The sequence below is a fragment of the Lontra canadensis genome, unplaced genomic scaffold (assembly GCF_010015895.1).
Source record: "Lontra canadensis isolate GAN:19392208 unplaced genomic scaffold, GSC_riverotter_1.0 scaffold83, whole genome shotgun sequence".
NCBI classification, from domain to species: Eukaryota; Metazoa; Chordata; class Mammalia; order Carnivora; family Mustelidae; genus Lontra; species Lontra canadensis.
Genome location: NW_022631077.1, coordinates 7925015 through 7947019, shown reverse-complemented (window position 1 = coordinate 7947019; position 22005 = coordinate 7925015). Strand labels below are relative to the sequence as shown.

The 22005-nt window shown below is 36.6% G+C and overlaps 1 pseudogene; it reads right to left on the bottom strand.

The window, feature by feature from the left end:
- Window positions 1-873: 873 nt before the first annotated feature.
- Window positions 874-1454, bottom strand: LOC116882352 (annotated as a pseudogene).
- Window positions 1455-22005: the final 20551 nt, after the last annotated feature.

The window sequence follows — 22005 nt, the reverse complement described above, 5'->3', positions numbered from 1 at the left end:
TCTTTTGAAGAAATTTTTAAAAATGAGAAAAACTGACTTTTTATATCCCAACATATTACCCTTGCTCACACATTCATTTGTATAGATCCCAGTTTCCATCTGGTATTATCTTCCTTCCAACCCAAATAATTTTCTTTATCATTTATTTTAGAGCAGGTCTGCTACTTTCAAGTTTTCTCAGCTTTTGTTTGTCTGATTGTCTGAAAATGTCTTTATTTCATTTCCTTTTTTGCAAGATATTTTGGCTGCCATATTTTCTTTCAGCACATTAAGGATGTCACTGTATAGTCTTCTTGCTTGCGATGTTTCTTGTTAGAAATTAGAACTATTCTTATCTTAGTTCTCCTCTACACAATGTCTATGCTTTCTCCACTTGCTTTTAAAATTTTGTCTTTATTACTGGATTTTAATAATTTAATTATGATACTTTTTCTTGTGGGTTTCTTCGTGTTATTTTGGAGTTTGATGATCTTATTGCATCTATATTTTTAGTTTTATGAAATTTGGAAATTTTTCAGCAAATGTCTTGAGATATTTTTCTGTTTCCCTTTTTATGTGTCTCTAATTATGTGGATTTTATTTTATTTATTTTTTAACTTGGAATTTTAATTATATACATAAATAGCAACATGAGAACAAAGAGTTCTGAAGCATTATCTCTAGGTGAAAGGATTTCTGATTATTAGTCCACTTGTAGTATGGCATTACCCAAGGTAACAAGGAAGCCTAGTATCATTTTTCCCGAAGAAGAAAACCAGTTTACTACAGTTGGTTCTGACTCTTCTCTACCGTTTTTCTATAGAAATACTGGTTTACTGCATGGAGTTTCCAGTTTATCTATAACAGATTAAAATGGGCAGAGCATGGAGCATTCTACTCATTTCCAAGTGAATGCTTCATATTCCTGGCTTTTGAAAGTTGTCTTTCCACAAATCTTCTATGACTACATATCCTTGTAAATCCCAGACTCATAATGTCTCCCCATTGACCTGGACAAATATGATGGCTTGTTGTGAGTAATAAAGAGAGGCAGCTAATCCCAGGAACCCAGGTGGATATACCAGCTTCTTTATCTTTGAACCTCTAGCCAAGAGAAGTCCAACAATGCCAGCAAAAACAACAATACCAGCTCTTGGAAAAAATCTAAGAGGTGCATTTTGGAGAGGTGCTGTCTAACGCCCACTGAACCAAGCTCTGCATCTGAGGCTTAGTCTGTGGTTGTATTTCCTGACACCAATTTGGCTATGGCTCACAGTAATGTCGGAAATGTGAGATGCTGGGTCCTCGGCTCCTCCACCTGTTTCGACTGACCCTTAGGAATAGAGTGCAGTGAAAGCTCATTAACCTTTCATGAAAGTTTTGTGAGATGAGTCCTTTTCAGATGATGCATAGACTTTGAAGGTGAGCAGACTCAGGCTAGCTGACCCCACAGACCTCAGAATTACCTTGAACATGTTGTTTGCAGAGGTGGCTCCAGCCTAATTACATGAATTTTAGACCTTTCAATATTGTCATAGAAATCATTGAGACTATTACTTTTAATCTCTGGGAATTACTCTTAGCATTTTCTTGCTGTGTGCTTTGGATTTGATAATTTCGAATGTTATGTTTTCAAATGTAATAATCTTTTTTCTGCAGTGTCTAATCTACCGGTCTACTGAATTTTTATTTCACATAGTATTCTTCAGTTTTTGAGTTCAATAATAGTTTCTATTACTCTCCTCCTAATGCTCTGTATTTCTTTAATAAGATCTTAAACTTATCTATCATAGCTATCTTAAAGTCCATCATCTATGATACTTATGGGCCTGCTTCTATTGACTGATTTCACTTCTGGCTATGGCTTAGAGTTTGCTGCTTCTCCATTTGTCTTGAGTGTCTGGATTTTGTTATTTTACTTTAACAATTTTCTTTCTTTGGCAGGTGGTTAATTTACTTGCAGTGTAACTTAATCCTTTGTGAATCTAAAGAAATCTTTATTCTAGGACTATTTCTGAGGCATGCCCCTTTATTAGCCCTATTTTTAATATATGACCTTTCTCTACTGAACTCTAATACCCTGGGTATTCAACAGACTCTGCTTGGCTTATGGGAATTCAAATGTCTCCCTGCTCTGCTTGAGCTCTAGAAATCATTTAGCTTCCCCAAGTGCTTTGTTTGGCGTTATGAAGTTTTACCTTGAACATAATGCAATTTTATATTCAATAAGGACTCAAGAAGATCCCTTTCAGGTTTTTGGAGTCTTTTTACATATAGGTCCCTCCTCTCTGGTTCTCTTTTATGCCAAGCCCAGCTACCCCAGCCTTGCTGTGCTCAGCTTTTGTTCTTTCTTCCTCCAAGAAATGGTTTGTAGGCTGTAAGCAGAAAGTTGAGGCAAGGGTAGAAGTCACTTTGTGTGTTTCTTTTCTCTTAGGAGCCACCATTTTGCACTTCTTGTTTTTGAATGTCTTAAAACGGGTTTTTCTCTAATATTTTGTCCAGTTTTCCTGTTGTTTACCACCGGAGGTCAAGGAGCTGAAAACACAAATCAGGAGCAAAGTTTTTCTCCAGCTGCTCTGGCCTTTTTTTTTTTTTTTTTGGTTCTTTGAAAGGAAAAATAATCAAGTTGGTATTTGCCTGAAAACTGTTGCATTTATCCATTCTGTTTAGAAAAGTCTTCCCATGCATCTCTACAAGCTGTCTTCTTCTCACTCCTTAGTTTCCAAAAGAAGCTTTTCTTGACCACACTATTTATGAGACTGACGCTCTACCTACTGCGCTAATGAGGCACCTGACCACAGTATTTAAAGACATGATTTATCATTTTGATTTTTTTCTCTTTTTTTTCATCTAATTTATCACAGTCTGTAATTATCTTTTATTTATTTTTTACACGTGTAATGTCACCTCTCCCCTTGCTATGTAAGTTGCACAAGGAAAGAAATTAGTACTCCTGTATTCCTCAGCCTCTTGCTGGCCCACAGGCAGGAACCAGGAAACATTTCTTGAATATGAGTATGAATAAGGGTGGTATCTAGCCATATGCTCTGAAATTTTAAGGTAGGGAGATGCTAACCAACATAATAGTGAAGGCCTGTGGAGTAGGTTATGTTTATGTGTTCCTGTAGAATATTCTTTTTCATATATAGCAAAAATTAAATCCATTATTTTCATGAGAAAAAGTGTGACTTTAAATTTTAGATATTTAGCTGTATTTGATACTTCTCCATATGCAATCTAAATTTGCTATACTTTTATTAGGAACATAAATGTATAGTCTCTGGCAGTTCATTTGAAATAGAATTGCTTACTATTTTCTCAATATTGACCAGTTTTATTGAAATATATTGGTTTGGTGGTATTTCAGTTTGGATTGTGATAACAAAAATACCATAATGGATGGCCTTAACAATAGAGTGCTGGAGGTTGGGAAGTCCAAGATCAAGGTGCCAGAAGATCCAGTGTGTGCAGAGAAACTCTTCTTGGTTTGCAGATAGGCAATCTTCTCATCTTCTTGCTGGATCCTCACAAGGGGAGAGATCCTCTCTCTGGTGTCTCTTTTTATAGGGACACTAATCCCATTCATGAGGACTCCATCTTCATAACCTGATTACCTCCCAAAGGCCCCAACTCAAATACTATCACATTGGGGATTAGTTTTCAATGTATGAATTTTGTAGGGACACAAACAGTCCACAGCTGGTGGACAAAATATTGCTGGAGCAATGGTATATATAAATACTATGTGCCAGTTTTAAATTTGGTTGACAATGAAGGGGCTGGTGAAATAACTGTGTTCACGTTACTGATTTCAATTCTGAGTAGATAGAAAAATAGCTGACCTAAATAGTCATGCTGTACTTAGTTTTACATTCTCTTTTTATTAATTACCCACTTCACTAAAATTTAGGTCTGCATTTTCTTGAACTTTAAAAAAGAGAATATCCTTATCCAAGATCTTGGGATTTGATATTTTTTTAGTATTACTGGCCTACATGATGGATGACTAATCCTCTCCCCAGCTGGGGATCAGTATTTGAGAACATAAACTTTGTGACAGGTTGGTCCTGCACTTAGTTATAGAACTATCTTGGAATCTATAGGATATTTTTAAATATTTTTCTTTGCTTATTTTTTAATTGTTCCCAGAGCTTTGTATTGTGATTATGTTTATGGACTGTTCATCTTCATCAGGTATGGGTAGCTTTCAGTATTTCATGCAGCATCATGAATATATTTTGTTATAAACTAAAACATTTATTTTTTAAAAGTTATGCCTCATGATAATATTACTTTAATCATAAACCTTCTTAAATTCATCTGTGCTATATTGTCATAATTCAGCATAAAACTACAAACTTAAATAGAACTTTAATTTATTCAGTAAATCAAGGATATAATTGATAGTATATATAATTTTTTAGATATTTTTAAAAACATTTAGAGAGTATGACTTCTCTGTCTAGATGATAATAGCCCAGCATAAATATTTAAAGACATAAAAAAATTCCTATGATGTGGTTAGAGGCAGGTATTTATTTAATGAACTTTACACATAAATTTTCAGATATGAAAGAGAAGGATCAGTTCTAATCCCTTCAACATTTCTTGAACATTATGATATTTAGGCTATTGTATGAATACTGTCAAGATGATAATGGACACCACTAGTAGCTTTTATGTGGAAGTGGGAGTGACTTTCAAGGTCTCAGGTAACCACGATCCAAGAGTAACTTAGTTTCAGTCTCTATTTTATTTGGCCCCACTTAGATTTTTTCATCATTGAGAACACTTATTCTCAGGTCCACTTTTTCTAGAGTCCTAAACATGTCCGATGATAAGCTGGAAGCCTCATTCTCACAAGTAAGTGAGATATGGAAATAGCTTTGTTGTGCTAAATACGGAGTCTGCTTTTTTAACTTTTTGCTTGTTAAAAACACTCTGCATCCCTGTCAGTCCCCTTTCCCAGCTTGACTTCCCTAATGGATTAAGATTTACTTTGTTGATTACCCTTTTTCTTTTTCTTTTTATTTATTTATTTAAAGATTTGTTTATTTTATTTGAGAGAGAGAGAGAACAACCATGCCAATTGGCCGGGGGTTGGGGGGACACAGGGGGAGGAAGAAAATCTTAAACAGACTCCCTGCTGAGGCTGGAGCCCACCTGGGGGCTTGATCCCATGACCCGTGACCTGAGCTGAAACCAAGAGTCAGACGTTCAACCGATTGAACCACCTTGTTGCTGATTATTCTTTCCTTTTAGATTGTTTGGGCTTGCTTCTCCCTTTTCTTACAACAAATAAATAAATAAATAAATAAATAAATGGAAGAGAGAAAGAGGGAGAGAGAGAGATGATAGTTAACTTCCTTTTGGGGAAGAAAATAAATTTGTAAGATTGAACAGAAAGGAATAATATAATGAATATAATAACCAATCATCCCTTTGTAGGTATCTCTGCTTTTTGACATAGTTGCATTCCATACATATTTATTAAATAAATGAGTAGATTAATGAATAAATCAACCATACCATGATATTTTAAATATTCTTATAGAAAGAGGAACATTTTTTTCCAGGCTGTCTAAATCCCCAGGCCTGGAAGAATTAGCTATTTAAATCTATTCTTTCATTATTATGTATGTGTGTATATATATATGTATATGTGTATATATATATATATGTATATATATATATATATATATATATATGGTGGCTATTTAAGAAATAATGAAAATTGCTTTTTTTGTGTGATTAATGCAGTTCACCCAAATCAATCACTGATGGCTCACTTTCTGTTCAATAGTCATTGTAAAGGGAGTAGGAAGGTCTCTGGTGGGATAACCCTGTGCATCTATATACATACAACTATAACATTGTCACTTTATTCTGTAATTTGTAAACCAAAGAAGGTCAGTTTGTTAACTCATTGTGAATAGTTTATTTTTATTTGAAAGTTTTTAATGTTCAAAAGTTTGGATAGAAATTTGCTGATAATAAGGCAATTTGTAAGCCTCACCATATCTTCTGACCTTTTTATAAGTTGTCCTACTTCAGACACTCACTTTCTTGTGAAGTTTCAAATTCCCCATTTGCTTTTTTGTACTCAATTTCTTTTTTTCCATGAGTTTAAGATGTTTTTCTAAGAGGGAAAAGTGTATCAATAAGTTCCTCAGCACTGCTAAAATTATCAGTGAACATCTTGTCAGACAGTGATGTGTGAATCTGTTTTGTATGCCTCTATTCAAGGCCAGGTTTGTTGATGGAGGGAAACACTTTCTCATTTTCAAACCCAAATCCCACCCTGTGTAGAACACATTAGTATAGTGCGGAGACTTCTGTGGGAGAAGACACCATTTTAATTTGTTTTCTAGCTTTCTTATTTATCTATGTTTCCACAAACATTAAGTTTAAAACAATGGACTCCACTATTTGCTCTTTGGATTCATTGGTTGCTTTGAGATACTCTATTCCTTTTCGTTTAGACAGAATTCTTTAATTCTAAGAATCTGTGAGTTAGGAGTCGAGCTTCTTTGTCATGTTCTTCAAGGTCCTTTGGTGCTGGTCCAGCCTGTGTCAGCTGCTGTAGTGATCTTAGAATAATTTACTTATCCCCTAATGCCATCTATGAAAGAGGAAGTCAACCAGGTTTGTATAAATGCAGGATTCTAATGTGACCACTAACATTAAGTCACTAATGTGACCTCTCATTAGTTATTACTTTCAATTAGGTGTTCTCAAACAATTAGCTTTCAAGCTACACAATCTTATTTATAGCATATACATTCCCTGATGAGAGAAGAAATTACTTCTGGGAAAGCTGAGTCTCCAACTTTTAATTTAGGTACTAAATTCAGACACATTACCTCAGTTGGACTTTCTTCTTGTGGAATTACTAAGCCCAATTCTCTTGATCATGTGACACTCGAGGCATCATGAACCTCTTAAGAAGAGAACCACTAAACTCCATGGATGCTTAGGGCACACAGGGAGATTAATACAGCAGATACCTGCTCTTTGGAAATAGCATTAAAAGTTTTCAGATTTTCAAAGCATTCCCAGGAAAAATAATCCTCACAGCTTATTAATATCATTTGAAGCCATGTATTTGTGGGTTCCTGTTCTTAAACATAGATTTGTCAGAAGTATTTGCGGTTGCTTCTTTGACTCTGTTTTCTACCATGAAATCTGAGACTCTGGAGTCACTTTAAATGATAGTCCTGATGGAGTTTTCAAAACCCGTAATAATATTTATTGTATCAATAGTCACATGGTACTTTACAGTCCGTATTAGACATGCTCATTTTTATATCTTACTTCTGCCTTAAGATTAGGTTTTTAAAATATATTTTTGCACAGAATTAAGTGTTAATTTGATGGAAACTCTGCTTTTAAAACCATGACTTACTGGGTTACAATAAATTAAAATTAAACTTGTAAAAAAAAATAGTCACATACAAAAAATAATCCTATGGTAGTTTCTAGGGTGCCATATCAAATTTTCTTCAAAGAAGACTTGGTCTTCACCCAAAAAGAGTTTACTAAAAATGTAAAGTCTTACAACAAACATTAAATATATATCCATCCATTTTTTAAGGTTTTATTTGTTTATTTGAGAGAAAGAGAGAGTGTGAAAGAGAGAGAGAACATGAGAGGAGAGAGGGTCAGAGGGAGAGGCAGTCTTCCTGTTGAGCTGGGAGCCCGATGCGGGACTTGATTCCAGGACTCCAGGATTATGACCCGAAGACAGTTGTTTAACCAACTGAGCCACCCAGGCGCCCCTATATCCATCAATTTTTTAGGTGTCCATCCATACTGGGCACCTAATATTTTCTAGACTCTGGAGAAACAGCCAATATATAAGAATAGACAAAGTCCTACTCTCCCACACTGCTTTTATTTTATTGTATGTTGAGGATTGGGTTTGAAAAGGACAGTTAGTGCCAAGAAAACCAATAAACAAGATAATAATTACAAATTATAGCAAGTGCTATGGAGAAAAAAAGGCAATGTGATAACTCAGTAGAGGGTATTTCCAAGCTCTCAGTAGAGATGACATTTCATCTGTGTTCTGAAAGATGGAAAGGAGCTGGCTTTGGAGGAGAACACAGGTAGAGTGAGAACAAGTGCAAAGCCCCAAGCAGCTTGCCTTTTGAGGAAGAAAAAGTCCGTGTGACTGGAGAGAGGTGAATGAATGACAGAGATACAGAATCTGAGTTTGGTTTGGGAAGCAAGAATCAGATTATAGAGTCCAGGTTGGATTTTGTTTTCAAGGCCGTGAGTCCTTGAAGCATTTTAAGAAGGATAATGTCTTATTAGACTTTAAACAGGATGTCTCTAGCTGTTGTAGGGAGACTAGATCATAAAGGCAAGGGTTAAAACAAGGAAATATATATTGGGAACCTGTTTCAGTGTCCCTTAGTTATCACCTAGGACTAGATGGGATTAGGAGTGATGGAGAGGAATGATATGAGATATATTTGATATATTTTGAATGTGGAATGATGGATTGGCTGTAGGAGATAAGGAAAATAGAGAAGCAAATGATGATTTATTGATTTTTGGCTTGAACAACTGAGTATCATTTACCAAAAAAGAGGGAATAATGGAAATATATAAACTGGAAGATTGTAAACAAGTGTAAAGGAAGCAAACTTGTAACAAGTCATGGGATCATGGGGGTTATTTTTTATTTTTTTATGTGTTTTGCATATGTTGTATAAAACAAATACAATGATGTGCAAAGTTCTGTGTTAAGTGCCATATGCAAGAATAGAAGAGATATAATTTATTGAAGGACTGTTATGTTCTAAGCACTATGCTAAATCCATCATATTTTTAATTCTTCCTCTCCAGCATGCCAAAAACAATTAAAATATGAATCCAGTAATGGAGGCATAGATAAAGTACTGTGGAAACGGAGAGAGAGAGACATAGTCATCCCTGAACGTGGGGCAAAGACATCTGGAAACAGTGATTATTTCAGCATTCCTAAATGTAAGGGGCTGAGGCTTGTAGGAGGACTGGAGTTAGGGCAGAGGGCCTAGTGACCTCATCTCAATACTCAGAGAGGGAGGTTGAAGGTGATTGTGGGGACCCCACGTTCTCATGGCACTGTTAGTACCTCAATGACAACATTTATAATGCCTTTCGAAGTGAGAGAGGAACTTTGCCAAGTAGAAATGGAGGTGGAGGGGTGCTTTCTATGGAGAGAAAAAAGCCTGATGTCTAGGTTTGGTATGGAGGAATGATAAGGATTGTGGTTGGAGATGTAGACTGGAAACAACCGTGAAAACCTTGGACGCTGAGCTCAGGAGTCTTATTCTTACCCTCAAGGAGCTTTCCCCCCAGAGAGTTTTACCACCCATGTGCATGCCGATTGACATACTAGGCTCACATTTAATGTAATAGATTGAGAGCATAATTAATTCTCAATGAAGCCTTGATGATTGTGAAGCCAATGTCTTTGCTGAGTTATTATATTAAGGATGTTTGAGATTTGTGTTCACATCACCCAGAAAGGAATCAGTGGCATCATGGTAGGAACCAGGAGGGAACAGTGCAGGGCCTGACTATTGAGAAGCTTGGAGGTTAATTTTTAGGACTAACTCCTTTTTCCAAGTTCTGTTTTTCTTTTCTATTATAACCTTCAAGGAGTGAGCCTACCTGCCTTTCCTCTTTCTGTTTTGTGTCTTGGATTTTTTGTACTACTGAAATGGCCTCTGAGTATATGACAATCCTGCTGTTCCCCAGTTTCTAGAATCCATCTGGCAATACAGTGGTTGAGAATCTGGCCAGAGTGACCAGATTAGAATTTTGATTCTGTCATGTATTAGCTCTGTAAACTTGAACAAGTTTCTTAAACACTGTAAACCTCAATTTTCTTTCTAATTTATAAGCCAAAAGTAGTACTATTGCTTACCTCATAGATTGTTGTAAAGGACACATGAGATAATGGATATAAACTTAGTATAATGCCCAAAGTACAATTATAAGTTCTTGATAATAAGCGGCTATACCTCAGTGACTGAGAACAACTCTGTAAATGTTGGCTGTTATAATCATTAATCCTCAACAGAATTAACCAAAACAACAATGATAAACCTTAAGTAAACCATGTAACCTATGTTTCCACAAGCCATACCACCACAGAAGCAGAGATAGAGCCATGTTCAAACAAATTAATTTATCTACTGTTCTGTGAAAACTATGTCTTTCACCCATTCCTCCCACCTGACTTAAGAGCACTCAGAGGTAGTTCTTGTGCCCTGGAAAAGTGGCCTCTTTTGGTCACTGTTTACTGACATGCACCTCCTCTGGCTCAGTGTGGTTATAGTTCTTCCTGCAGCTTCTTCTGTACCTGCTGCCATCATTGCTCCTTGGCGTGTAGCTCTTACGTAAGCCTGCTGCCTTCCCCAGTAGGAGGAGGGTTCTGGGGAGGTTAGGCTCCTGGCCTCACCACTGTTGTCATTCTGGGCTCAAACTTAGATACAAATGGAGAAACAGCCCTGTCCTCATTGGTGGAACGCTCCGTGACATAGGCTACTTTGTAATGCTGTCTCATGCTCTTACAGTGTAATCGAGAGCTCATGTAATAGGTATTTGAACTTTTACCAGCTACTTTTCTGCATCTGAGTCTTCCTAAAATGTAAGCATGATTTCTTGGAAATTAGTGTGGAAAACATTGAGGGTATGGATATCATGGTGGTCTTATAAAGCTGTTTTTGACTCTGCTTCTGAGACAGCTATTGGAAGTCACTCTGGACTTTTACTATTTACTATTTTTTTTTTTATTCTAAAAAACAAAAAGCCTCACATGTCCTTTTAACTTTCTTTAGGAAAAGCATATGCTGATTGTGTTCCCCTAGGAAGGTCCTTTTAAATTTTTTCAGAGATTGGGCTCAACATTGGCTTGCCATATTTCAGTACTATAACAGAAGAGGACTCCTTTCCAATCTCTAACAATGATGTAAGGAGAAAAAAAAATCTGCAAGAAAGTTCTGTAATTACAGATATATGTGAAATATAACAAAAAATATTTTGCACATACCCCCAGATTCCAATTTTCTTGTTATATGAGTTAATCTTACTTTGAAGATTAGGGGAAAATAGGAAGAAAAACAGGGTATTAAGAATGATTAGGGGGCACCTGGGTGGTTCAGTCAGTTTAGCAGCTGCCTTCGGTTTAGGTCATGATCTCAGGGTCCTGGGATTGATCACTGCATTGGGCTCCCTGCTCAGCAGGAATCTGCTTCTCCCTGTCCTTCTGCTGCTACCCCTGCTTGTGCTTGCTCTCTCACTCTGTGTCAAATAAATAAATAAATAAATAAAATCTTTAAAAAAAAAATGATTAGGGAAAATGACTGAAAATCACTGACAGGAATGAAGAAAGATTGTAAAGGAAAGATAAGACAAAAGAGCAAATGAACTGAAAGAAAAAGTGATGATTCATTTTTTCCCTTTTAAATACCTTGTACCTGACAAAAAGAAGCCATGACCTCTGGCTTCTCCTCTGCTTTTATTTAACAATATTTCTTGCTCCTAATTTAAATATTATCATCTTTCACATCAAAACCTGAACAGTTATAGAATCTAATAATTCAGAAGTTGGACAGTTGCATTTTAATGGTTTAAAAAAGTAACTTCATGATAGAAAAGTAACTTTTTTTGTCTCATAGCTACTAAGAGCACCATAAAAAATATATTGAATTATGTGTTCATTTGTATGTCTTTTTTGGAGAAGTGTCTGTTCATGTCTTTTGTCCACTTTTTGACTGGGTTATTAGTTTATTGAGTGTTGAGTTTAAGACATTCTTTATAGATCTTGGATATCAACCTTTTATCTATAGTGTCATTTGCAAATATCTTCTTCCATTCCGTGGGCTGCTTCTTACATTTGCTGACTGTTTCCTTTGCTGTGCAGAAGCTTTTTATCTTGATGAAGTCCCAAAAATTGATTTTTGCTTTTCTTTCACTTGCCTTCGGATACGTGTCTTGAAAGAAATTACTGTGGCTGATGTCGAAGAGCTTACTGCCTGTGTTTTCCCCTACGATGTTGATGGATTCTTGTCTCACATTTAGGTCTTTCATCCATTTTTGAGTTTATCTTTGTGTATGGTGTAAGGGAATGGTATAGTTTCATTCTTCTATATGTATCTGTCTAATTTTCCCAGCACCGCTTATTGAAGAGAATGTCTACTTTCCATTGGATTTTTTTTCCTGTTTCATCAAAATTAGTTGACCATGGTTTTGAGGGTCCATTTCTAGCCATCAGGGGAATACAAATCAAAAGCACAATGAGATACCACCTTACACCAGTTAAAATGGTAAAAATTAACAGAACAGGAAACAACAAATGTTGGCAAGGATGTGGAGAAAGAGGAACCCTCTTACACTGTTGGTGGGAATGCAAGCTGGTATAGCTACTCTGGAAAACAGTATGGAGGTTCCTCAAGATGTTAAGAATAGAGCTACCCTATAACCCAGTAATTACACAACTAGGTATTTACCCCAAGATACAGGCATAGTGAAAAGAAAGGGCATGTGCACCCCAATGTTAATAGCAGCAGTGTCCACAATAGCCAAATTGTGGAAGGAGCAGAGATGCCCTTCAACAGATGAATGGATAAAGAAGATGTGGTACGTATACACAATGGAATATTACTTAGTCATCAGAAATGATGAACACTCACCATTTGCAACCAAAAGGATGGAGCTGGAGGGGATTATGTTAAGTGAAGCAAGTCAAGCAGAGAAAGACAATTATCGTATGGTTTCACTCATATGTAGAGCATAAGCAATAGCACAGAGGACCACAGGGAAGAGAGGGAAATCCAAAGAGGGAGAAATCAGAAAGGGAGGTGAACCATGAGAGACTATGGACCCTGAGAAACAACCTGGGGGTTTCAGAGGGGAGGAGGTTGGGGGGAGTGAGTAAGAGGGTGATGGGTATTGAGGAGAGCATGTGCTATGAGGAGGACTGGGTTTTATACTTAACTAATGAGTCATTGAACACTACATCAGAAACCAATGATATATTATACAGTGGCTAACTGAACATAATAAAAAAAATTTAAAAAAAGAATGACAATAGACTTTTTCTCAGGAATAATGTGAGCCAGAAGACAGTGGAGCAACAACATTAAGGTAATAAAAGAAAAATGCCATTAAGCTAAAATTCTATACTTAGCAAACACGTTGCCCCCAAACAAAGACTATAAAGACTTTCTCAGGCAAACCTGAAGAATCACCACCAACATATCAGAGCTACAAAAAGAGTAATGGAATACTTTAGGCAAGAGGAAAATGATACCACATAGAAATCTGGATCTCTACAGAGGAATGATATTTGGCACCAAAAATGGTATTTGTAAAATTATCATTTTTCTTACTCTAAAAATCTCTTTAAATGGTAACTGACTGTTTAAGGCCAACAAATAACAATGTATTGTGGGATTTTTGCCATAGGCATCAGTAAATTATATGACTATAGCGCAAAGGTCGGGAGAGAGGAAATGGAAGGGCACTGTTGCAAGCTTTTTGTACTAGGCATTAAGTGTTACAGTATTACTTGAAGACATACCAAGATGACTTAAAGGTGTATATTAGAAATCCTAACGCAACCACTAAAAATATAAAGCAGAAGTATAATTCATAAGCTAACAATGGAAATAAAATGAAATAATAAAGTACACTCAATCCAAAAGAAGGAAGAAAAAGAGGGAAAAAGGAAAAAAAGTACAGATGGGATAAATAGAAAATAAAAAGCAAGGTGGCAGGTTTAAGCCTAACTCTTACTGGCTGAGTTGTATCCCCTGCAAATTCATGTGTTGATATACCTCAGAATGTGACTATATTTGGTGAAAGGGTCTTTAAAAGGTAATTAAGTTAAAATTGGGTTCTTAGTGTGGGCCCCAATCCATTTTGTCTGGTGCCCTTATTAAAAAGAATTTGGCAAGACAGGAAACAACATGTGTTGGAGAGGATCCGGAGAAAAGGGAACCCTCTTACACTGTTGGTGGGAATGCAAGTTGGTGCAGCCACTTTGGAGAACAGTGTGGAGATTCCTCAAGAAATTAAAAATAGAGCTTCCCTATGACCCTGCAATTGCACTATTGGGTATTTACCCCAAAGATACAGATGTAGTGAAAAGAAGGGCCATCTGTACCCCAATGTTGATAGCAGCAATGGCCACGGTCACCAAACTGTGGAAAGAGCCAAGATGCCCTTCAACGGATGAATGGATAAGATGTGGTCCATATACACTATAGAGTATTATGCCTCCATCAGAAAGGATGAATACCCAACTTTTGTAGCAACATGGACAGGACTGGAAGAGATTATGCTGAGTGAAATAGGTCAAGCAGAGAAAGTCAATTATCATATGGTTTCACTTATTTGTGGAGCATAACAAATAACACGGAGGACAAGGGAAGATGGAGAGGAGAAGGGAGTTGAGGGAAATTGGAAGGGGAGGTGAACCATGAGAGACTATGGACTCTGAAAAACAACCTGATGGTTTTGAAGGGGTGGGGGGTGGGAGGTTGGGGGAACAAGGTGGTGGGTATTAGGGAGGGCACATATTGCATGGAGCACTGGGTGTGGTGCAAAACAATGAATACTGTTACACTGAAAAGAAATAGAAATTTTTAAAAAAATGACACAAAAAAATCAATCTGTACTTGGGATAGATATTTGAATGAAGAAGTCTTGTTAGACTTCAGAATGGTTTCTAGGTCCTATGGATCATGGTTGATAATATTGCATGGGCACCTCCCTGTTTCCCTATGTGCATGGAGTTAAAAATAAAATCCATGACTGAAAAAAAAAAAGAATTTGGAATTTGATACATGAATAGAGAAGGAAGACAATGTGAATGCACAGAGAGAAGACAGCCATCTATAAAACAAGGACAAAGGGTTCAGAAGAAACCAAAACTACCAATAGCTTGGTCTTAGGCTTCAAGTCTCTGGAACAGCGAGGAAATAAATTTCTATTGTTTAAGCCACCAAAAAAAAAAAAAAAAATACATTGAATTAAAACTTCCAGATAACTATGTCACCTTTCTTTCTTTTTTTTTTTTTAAGATTTTATTTATTTATTTGACAGATGGAGATTACAAGTAGGTAGAGAGGCAAGCAGAAAGAGGGGGGAAGCAGACTCCCTGCTGAGCAGAGAGCCCGATGCGGGGCTCGATCCCAGGACCCTGAGATCATGACCTGAGCCGAAGGCAGAGGCTTAACCCACTGAGCCACCCAGGTGCCCCAACTACGTCACCTTTCTATTGACAAGTAACTTGGTACCAGATGGGATTCCCTAAATACATATTCCGTTTTATCATCTCAAAAGAAAATTTTTATTTCAAATAATCAATAAAATAGACATAAGACAAAAATATAGGCAGAAGGAATTCTTTATTTCATAAAGACAGGTTTAAAAAAATTCCAGTGTATTATCAAATATTGAATTTTGGAAAGGAGTGTCAAGAAAGTACTGTTTAGTGTCCATAGTATCTCAGGGTTAGATGGCAGAAAAGTGAGGTCACTGTTGAGAATATGTGGTTAATTTATTTGAATTCTTTAGCTTTTTAAGAAAAGAGTTAAAAATAATAGAAAAAAGCAGAGTTAGAAGGCAGGGCCATAGGTGGTCCACTCATCTTTCTTGTTCCTTCATTGGAATACCTATGACCTTAGTCTAGCAACTGGTCTCACAAAAGTCCACTCAGTTCTTAGCAAGTGGAAACTATCCCCCTGCCCCCAATTAGGAATCCAGAGATGAACAGAGGTGGTTGGGGAGAAATAGTCTCTTTAATTAACTACAAAAACATTAAGCTTTACTATCAAATAGAGCTAAAATACTAAGTGGAAACAGTTCATTCTTTTATTTTTACACCACATAAAGGGATGTAAATGTTAATATTCACTCACTTTTCAGGGTGCCTGGGTGGCTCAGTCAGTTAAGCATCTGCCTTTGGCTCAGCTCATGATCCCAGCGTCCTGGGATTTGAGCCCTATATCGGGTGTTCTCCTCAGCTGTAAGCCTGTTTCTCCCTCTCCCTCTGCTCATCCCCCTGCTTGTTCTCTCTCTTTCTCTCTCTCTGTGTGTGTCAAATGAATAAATAAAATATTTAAAAAACATATTCACTTACTTTTCCTTTGGCAGTTTTCACTTGTAAATACTGCTAAAAACCCACTCAATTTTGGGATTTTACCTTTTAATTATAGAAAATACTTCCTTCTTTTGACTGCTGTCATCTCTAATTTTCCCAACTCATTACATTTTTGGGGAAGCACTTTCTGACCTTCATGATTAGAACAGTTCTTGCATGTACTGTTAGAGTATATACCCAGTTTCAACAGATTATAACAGTTCTACACTATACTCTGGAGTTAATTCTCATACTTAAAGGGTCCACATAGGTAACATGAGTGTCTGATGCTTTTGGGTGTAAGAAAATAAGGATTAAATTACTTGTATTGCAACAAAGCTAAATTTATCCCCTGGTTTCAGTGCATTAAAGTCCACAAAGATAGAAAACATTTCTATTTTGTTTTGTGTCTCCATGAATAAATACAGGTGTTGGTGCTCAGTAGGCTTTCACTGAGAAGAGTCAAATGTTTGAGTGCATGAGTTTATGCATTCTGGACTCTCTTCTTATCACTTTCTGAAAGTATATGTCTCCTTTTTAGGTAGTCAGTGACCCTTAGAACTGCACTATAATATGAACTACCCAACACTATATATTTGAAACTTATTACTTAACTTTTTAAAGTAAAAAATGTATCTCATATATCACAATCTTTTTATTAGAAAGTTTTCTTACCTTGATAACCTGTTGTCATTTTTTCCAGTTTTCTTCCCATCTCTCTGGCTGCTCCTGTTAGGTCTCATTTTTCTATCTTCCCTCTTATCATTTATTCCTCTCTTTGGCTTACCTAATTGATTCCCATAGCTTTAAGTACTCAATTTACTAATTATTCCTAGATTTGTGTTCTGCTCAGAACTTGTACAACTTGAATACTAAAACAAAATTTCTAAGAAGAAAATTGCTTTGTGGACATTTCCATGTGGATGTTCCACAGATAGCTTAACTTGTTTGGTCTAAAACTTTCTTCCTACCCCAAAACTCCTTCTATTTTCTTTTCAGAATCCACCACTCCATATATTTATGGGGTCCTCCTAAATGTGGGCTGTTGGGTTAAGCAATATGGATAAAGAGTTACCAAAACAGACACACTATTTTGACAGAGACCAGTACTGAGTATATATTAATCAAAATTACTATATAATTTCAGTTGTAGTAAGCACTATGAAGCTAAAATTGATGGTGTCATGAGAAGATATACTCTGGTAACATAATCCAATCTACAGCCCAGAATGAGCATTTCTGAGTAAGTAACATTTAGGTTGAAGAGATGGGTGTGAAAAGGTAGGGAGAGATTTTTCCGAGAAAGAGGACTAATAGGTGTTAGATCCTGGCCTGGACAGAAATGGGGTACATTGTAAAGACAGGAGCATCATGGAGGAGGAGGCTGGTGATGTTGGCAGATATTTTATAGGTCACACTTAGGATTTAAACTCTATTCTAATAGCAACACATCATAAAAAAGAATTTTCAGTGGAGGAATAACATCATCAATTTTTGGATCCAAAAATGGTGCTATAATCTAGCCAGTCACCCAAACCAACACATTGGGAGTCCTCCTATACTTAGGTCTTTTTTTTTTTTTTTTTAACTCTCACATCTGCTATGCCAACCAACTTTTATTTGTCCAAATAGTCAGGTTCCCCTCCTCAGTGTCTTTGCTCATGTGTTACCTTGCCATTCTTTCTCCAACTGGGTAATTTCTACTCATCTTTTGTGAATCTGAACATCACCTCCAGGAAGTCTTCTAAGATTTTATGTCCCTCTTGTCCCCATCCTTATTTATGAGCCATCTGATCGACATTCCTATAGTGGTCTGTAGTACTTATCACCTCAGTACTTACCATATTGTACTAAAATTATGTGTTTGTTTTCCTTCTATCCTTTAGACATAAGCTTTTTAAGGTCTATGACGGCTCTCATTTCTTAATTTCTAGAAAATAGCAATGGTAATTGCCAAAGAGATAGGTATTAAATAAAGGATTGTAGCAATAAAGAAGACTCATCTATTATTTTGGCAGTCCTAGATAATTTATTTTCTAATAAGGATGACTTATGCATATTGGTTTGATATCCATATGGATATACATAAATATATTAGCTATACACTGGAATCATATATAGATATACATAAAACACAGTTTTATAGAGATAGCACGGAGTGTACAAATCGAGTTGGGATTACCTTTTGACTTCTGTCACTCTCTACCCATGTCATTTGTGGGAAGTTAGTTTATTTTTCTAGGCTCCAGTCTCCTTATTGACAAAGTGGAGATAATAAAAGCTAAGATAGTTTTGTGGATTAAATAAAATAATTAAATCAACAGAGTCTGACTTATGGTAGGCTTTCAATAAATGGTAATTCTTTCTGATTTCTTTTCTCTTCCCTTTCCTTCTCTTCACCCACATTCTTGCACTTTCTTATCCCTGCAACTGAGTACTCAAGAAACTTGGCTTCAGTGTTTATGGCAATTAGTGACTTCTTTTGAGAAAGGTTGTATAAAATGATAGAGGACTGCATATCTCTGATACTAGAATTCAGGAAAGAGTTCCAAATACTTGAAGCTAGGAAGTACAGTCAGGGAAACTGATATTTAGTCTTTATCTTTACATGTCATAATTGACCTTAATTTTCATAGAAAATAATTTACACCAAAAAATTCAAGGCAGGGGCACGTGGGTGGCTCAGTCTGTTAAGTGTCTTCCTTCAGCTCAGGTCATGATCCCAGGGTCCTGGGATTGAGCTGCATATCAGGCATCCTCCACAGCGAGGAGCCTGCTTCTCCCTGTCCTTATGTGTGCCACTCCCCTGCTTGTGCTTTCTCTCTGCCAAATAAACAAATAAATCTTTAAAAAAGTAAAATATTCAATGCAATTTACTTTTTCTACTGTTTATGTTACTGTGATTTTTTTTTTAAATTAGGTTGGAACTTTTGTGTTTAATAAAATCCAGCATATCATTTGATGGAAAATCCATTGTTAATTAAGTGATATATATATATATGTGTGTGTATATGTATATATACATATGTATTTATATAATATGTATAAATAATACTATACTATTGATAGAGAAAATGTCAGAAGTGTTAGATTAGTCTTAATTATGTATATACATATAACTATTTTATTTATATGTCTTCATACATTGAAGTAAAATTTTTTTTGAAGATTTTATTTGTTTAATTTGAGAGAGAGAGCACATATAAGAGCATAAGCAGAGAGAGGGACGGGGGGAGGGAGAGAAACAAGTAGACTCAACACTGAACATGGAACCCAACCATGCGGCTCCATTGCATGGCCCCGAGATCATGACCAGAGTTGAAACTAAGAGTCAGACACTTAACCAACTGAGCTGCCCAGGCACCCTGTAAAATTGTTTTAAATAGCACTCTATCCATTGATGAACAACTATTCCTATTTTAGGACCTGTTTGTTATTTTGTATTCCTTAGAAGTACAAAAAATAAAGCACTAAATAATAATTAAGAAGAATGAAATAGGTTTAAAATGGAAAAACTCAAATATTTGATGCATTTTTTGAACCGTGCACTGCACTCAGCAAACTGTCATACCTTATGCTTCATTCTCAAGAACTAAATTATAGGGGCACCTGGGTGGCTCAGTCGATTAAGTGTCTGCCTTCAGCTTAGGTCATGAGCTCAGGGTCCTGGGATGGAGCCTTGCATTGGACTCCCTGCTCAGCAGGGAGTCTTCTTGATACTCTCCCACTGGCCCTCACTCCACTTGCACTCTCTTTAAAGAACTAAATTATACTAACATCTCTTAAAGTTCCTGAAGATAGGCTCATTTAAAAAGTTTGGGCTGACGTTTTGTGTTAATCTATGTTATCTAACTGTTGGGGATTGAATAGATACAGGCTCTCAAATTACATTTTACTTTTATTATAGACTAGAAGGGGCAAACAATAAGTTAGATTTCGGTAGAGATGTGGATCTGGGAGACTATCCATTTTGATGGAGAGAAATGTCATCAAGAGAACCCTCACAGACATATTTGGAAATAATGTTTAACCAAATATCTGCCTCGTCAAGTTGACACATAAAATTAACTATCACAGCAAGGTAGGAGTCAGACAGACCACAAATTCAAATATCAAAACTGGGACCCAGGGTCCAGGTCAGAGGAGTAACAAAAGTATCTTCCTGTTGAAGGTGAAGGTCTGGTTTGGTCTTAGAGACTAAGGACAACTAGGGACAAACTGAATAATGGGACTTATCCTGGATGCTGGAGCAAGAAAAGGGCTGCAAGCCTGGATATGTCACAGTTAATATAAGTCTGTAAGTGATTCTGACTTACCAGAGTGAGGCTGATTGCAGAGGACTAGGGTATATTTGATGTCAAAGCTGACTTTCACTATGACTCACACATTCAAATTGAAATGTGTATTGAAAATGTCCTTCTGCAGAATTTGAGTAGAGATTGAAAGTTTCTATCATTAGGAATATTCATAGTATATTTTGGTTTGAGAATGTCTGTCCCATTTGGGACTCCTGTGCCAGGCAGCCTAGGTGATAGGGATGGTTTTATCTGGAGTATAGCAACTTTAGAGTTGGAGTTGGTAGGTGATAGGAAGAACTAGAGTAGATTGAGGAAGGAATTCAAAATGAGTCTAAATGAGTCTGGAGGTTGGAAATAAAGACAGTTCAGATGGGTAAAGAAATAACCATGTTGACTGTGAATATTGGGAAAGCTAGGGAAGAGAAGAGAATATTGAGTCTAGAAGCATCTGGGCAGCATTTTAGGAAGACGAATTAGTTACTTGAGTAAAAAATGAGTGGTAGAAAAATTATCACCAAGTGGGACTGAGTGACAGTGAAATTTTAATCTGGAGCTAAGTAATTCTAGGGGAGCTTGAGGGTTTACAAAGAACAATATAACTTGAAGAGTGGGGATCAAGTAATGAGCTAGCTGACTGGGAAGTGAAACCTGGGTGAATAGCCTTTTTAATGCTTGAGTGTGTGTTCCAAAATTCATTGTTTATGCATCACACCCAGTGCTCCATGCAATACGTGCCCTCCTTAATACCCACTACCAGGCTCACCCAACCGGCCATCCCCCTCCCCTCCAAAACCCTCAGTTTGTTTCTCAGAATCCACAGTCTCTCATGGGTTGTCTATCTCTGTTCCAGTAAATAACTCTCTAGCCTATAGTTTCAGATACAAAAATAAATTTCCTGCATGAAAGTAAAGTTGTTGTGTATTAGCTGTATCTGACAAAAGCCTGTGTGGTGTTTTCAGCAATGTATTTTCTAATGTAGCAATTTTTCTAATATGAGAATGTAAAATATTTATTTGTTTATAATTTATGAAAATATATTCTAGATATCTTGTAATTTTATAGAATGAGTCTGTGGGTCAATGAGATCAATTATATATCTCTATTAAGGTTCTCCTTCCTCAAAATTTCATAGGTAACTGCTATCATACTAGATGCTGTTATGGAGAAACAAAGGGTGGAATATAGGGGTGCCTGGGTGGTTCTGTTGGTTAAGCACCTGACTCTTGATTTCAGCTTAGGTCATGATCTCAGGATTGTGAGATTGAGCTCTCCCCGAGCATAGAGCCTGCTTAAGATTCTCTCTCTCTCTCCCTACGCTCCCCTCCCAAGAAAAGGTGGACTATGTGTTCTCTAGAAGACTATATCTAATAAAGTACCAGGCAAGTAAATGTAATTATTGAGAGACAATAACCTCTGTTTTGAGTTCTGAAGAACAAAACTAGAAGCCAAGAGAATGCTCCAGAGAGTAACACAAAATCATAAAGCCTTATTACAGCAAGCTGTATTTGATAAATTACAAAAAACTCATTACAGAGTACAAGGTTTAAAATGTTTGGAAAAAGAAGGTACAGAGAAGTGTTAGAG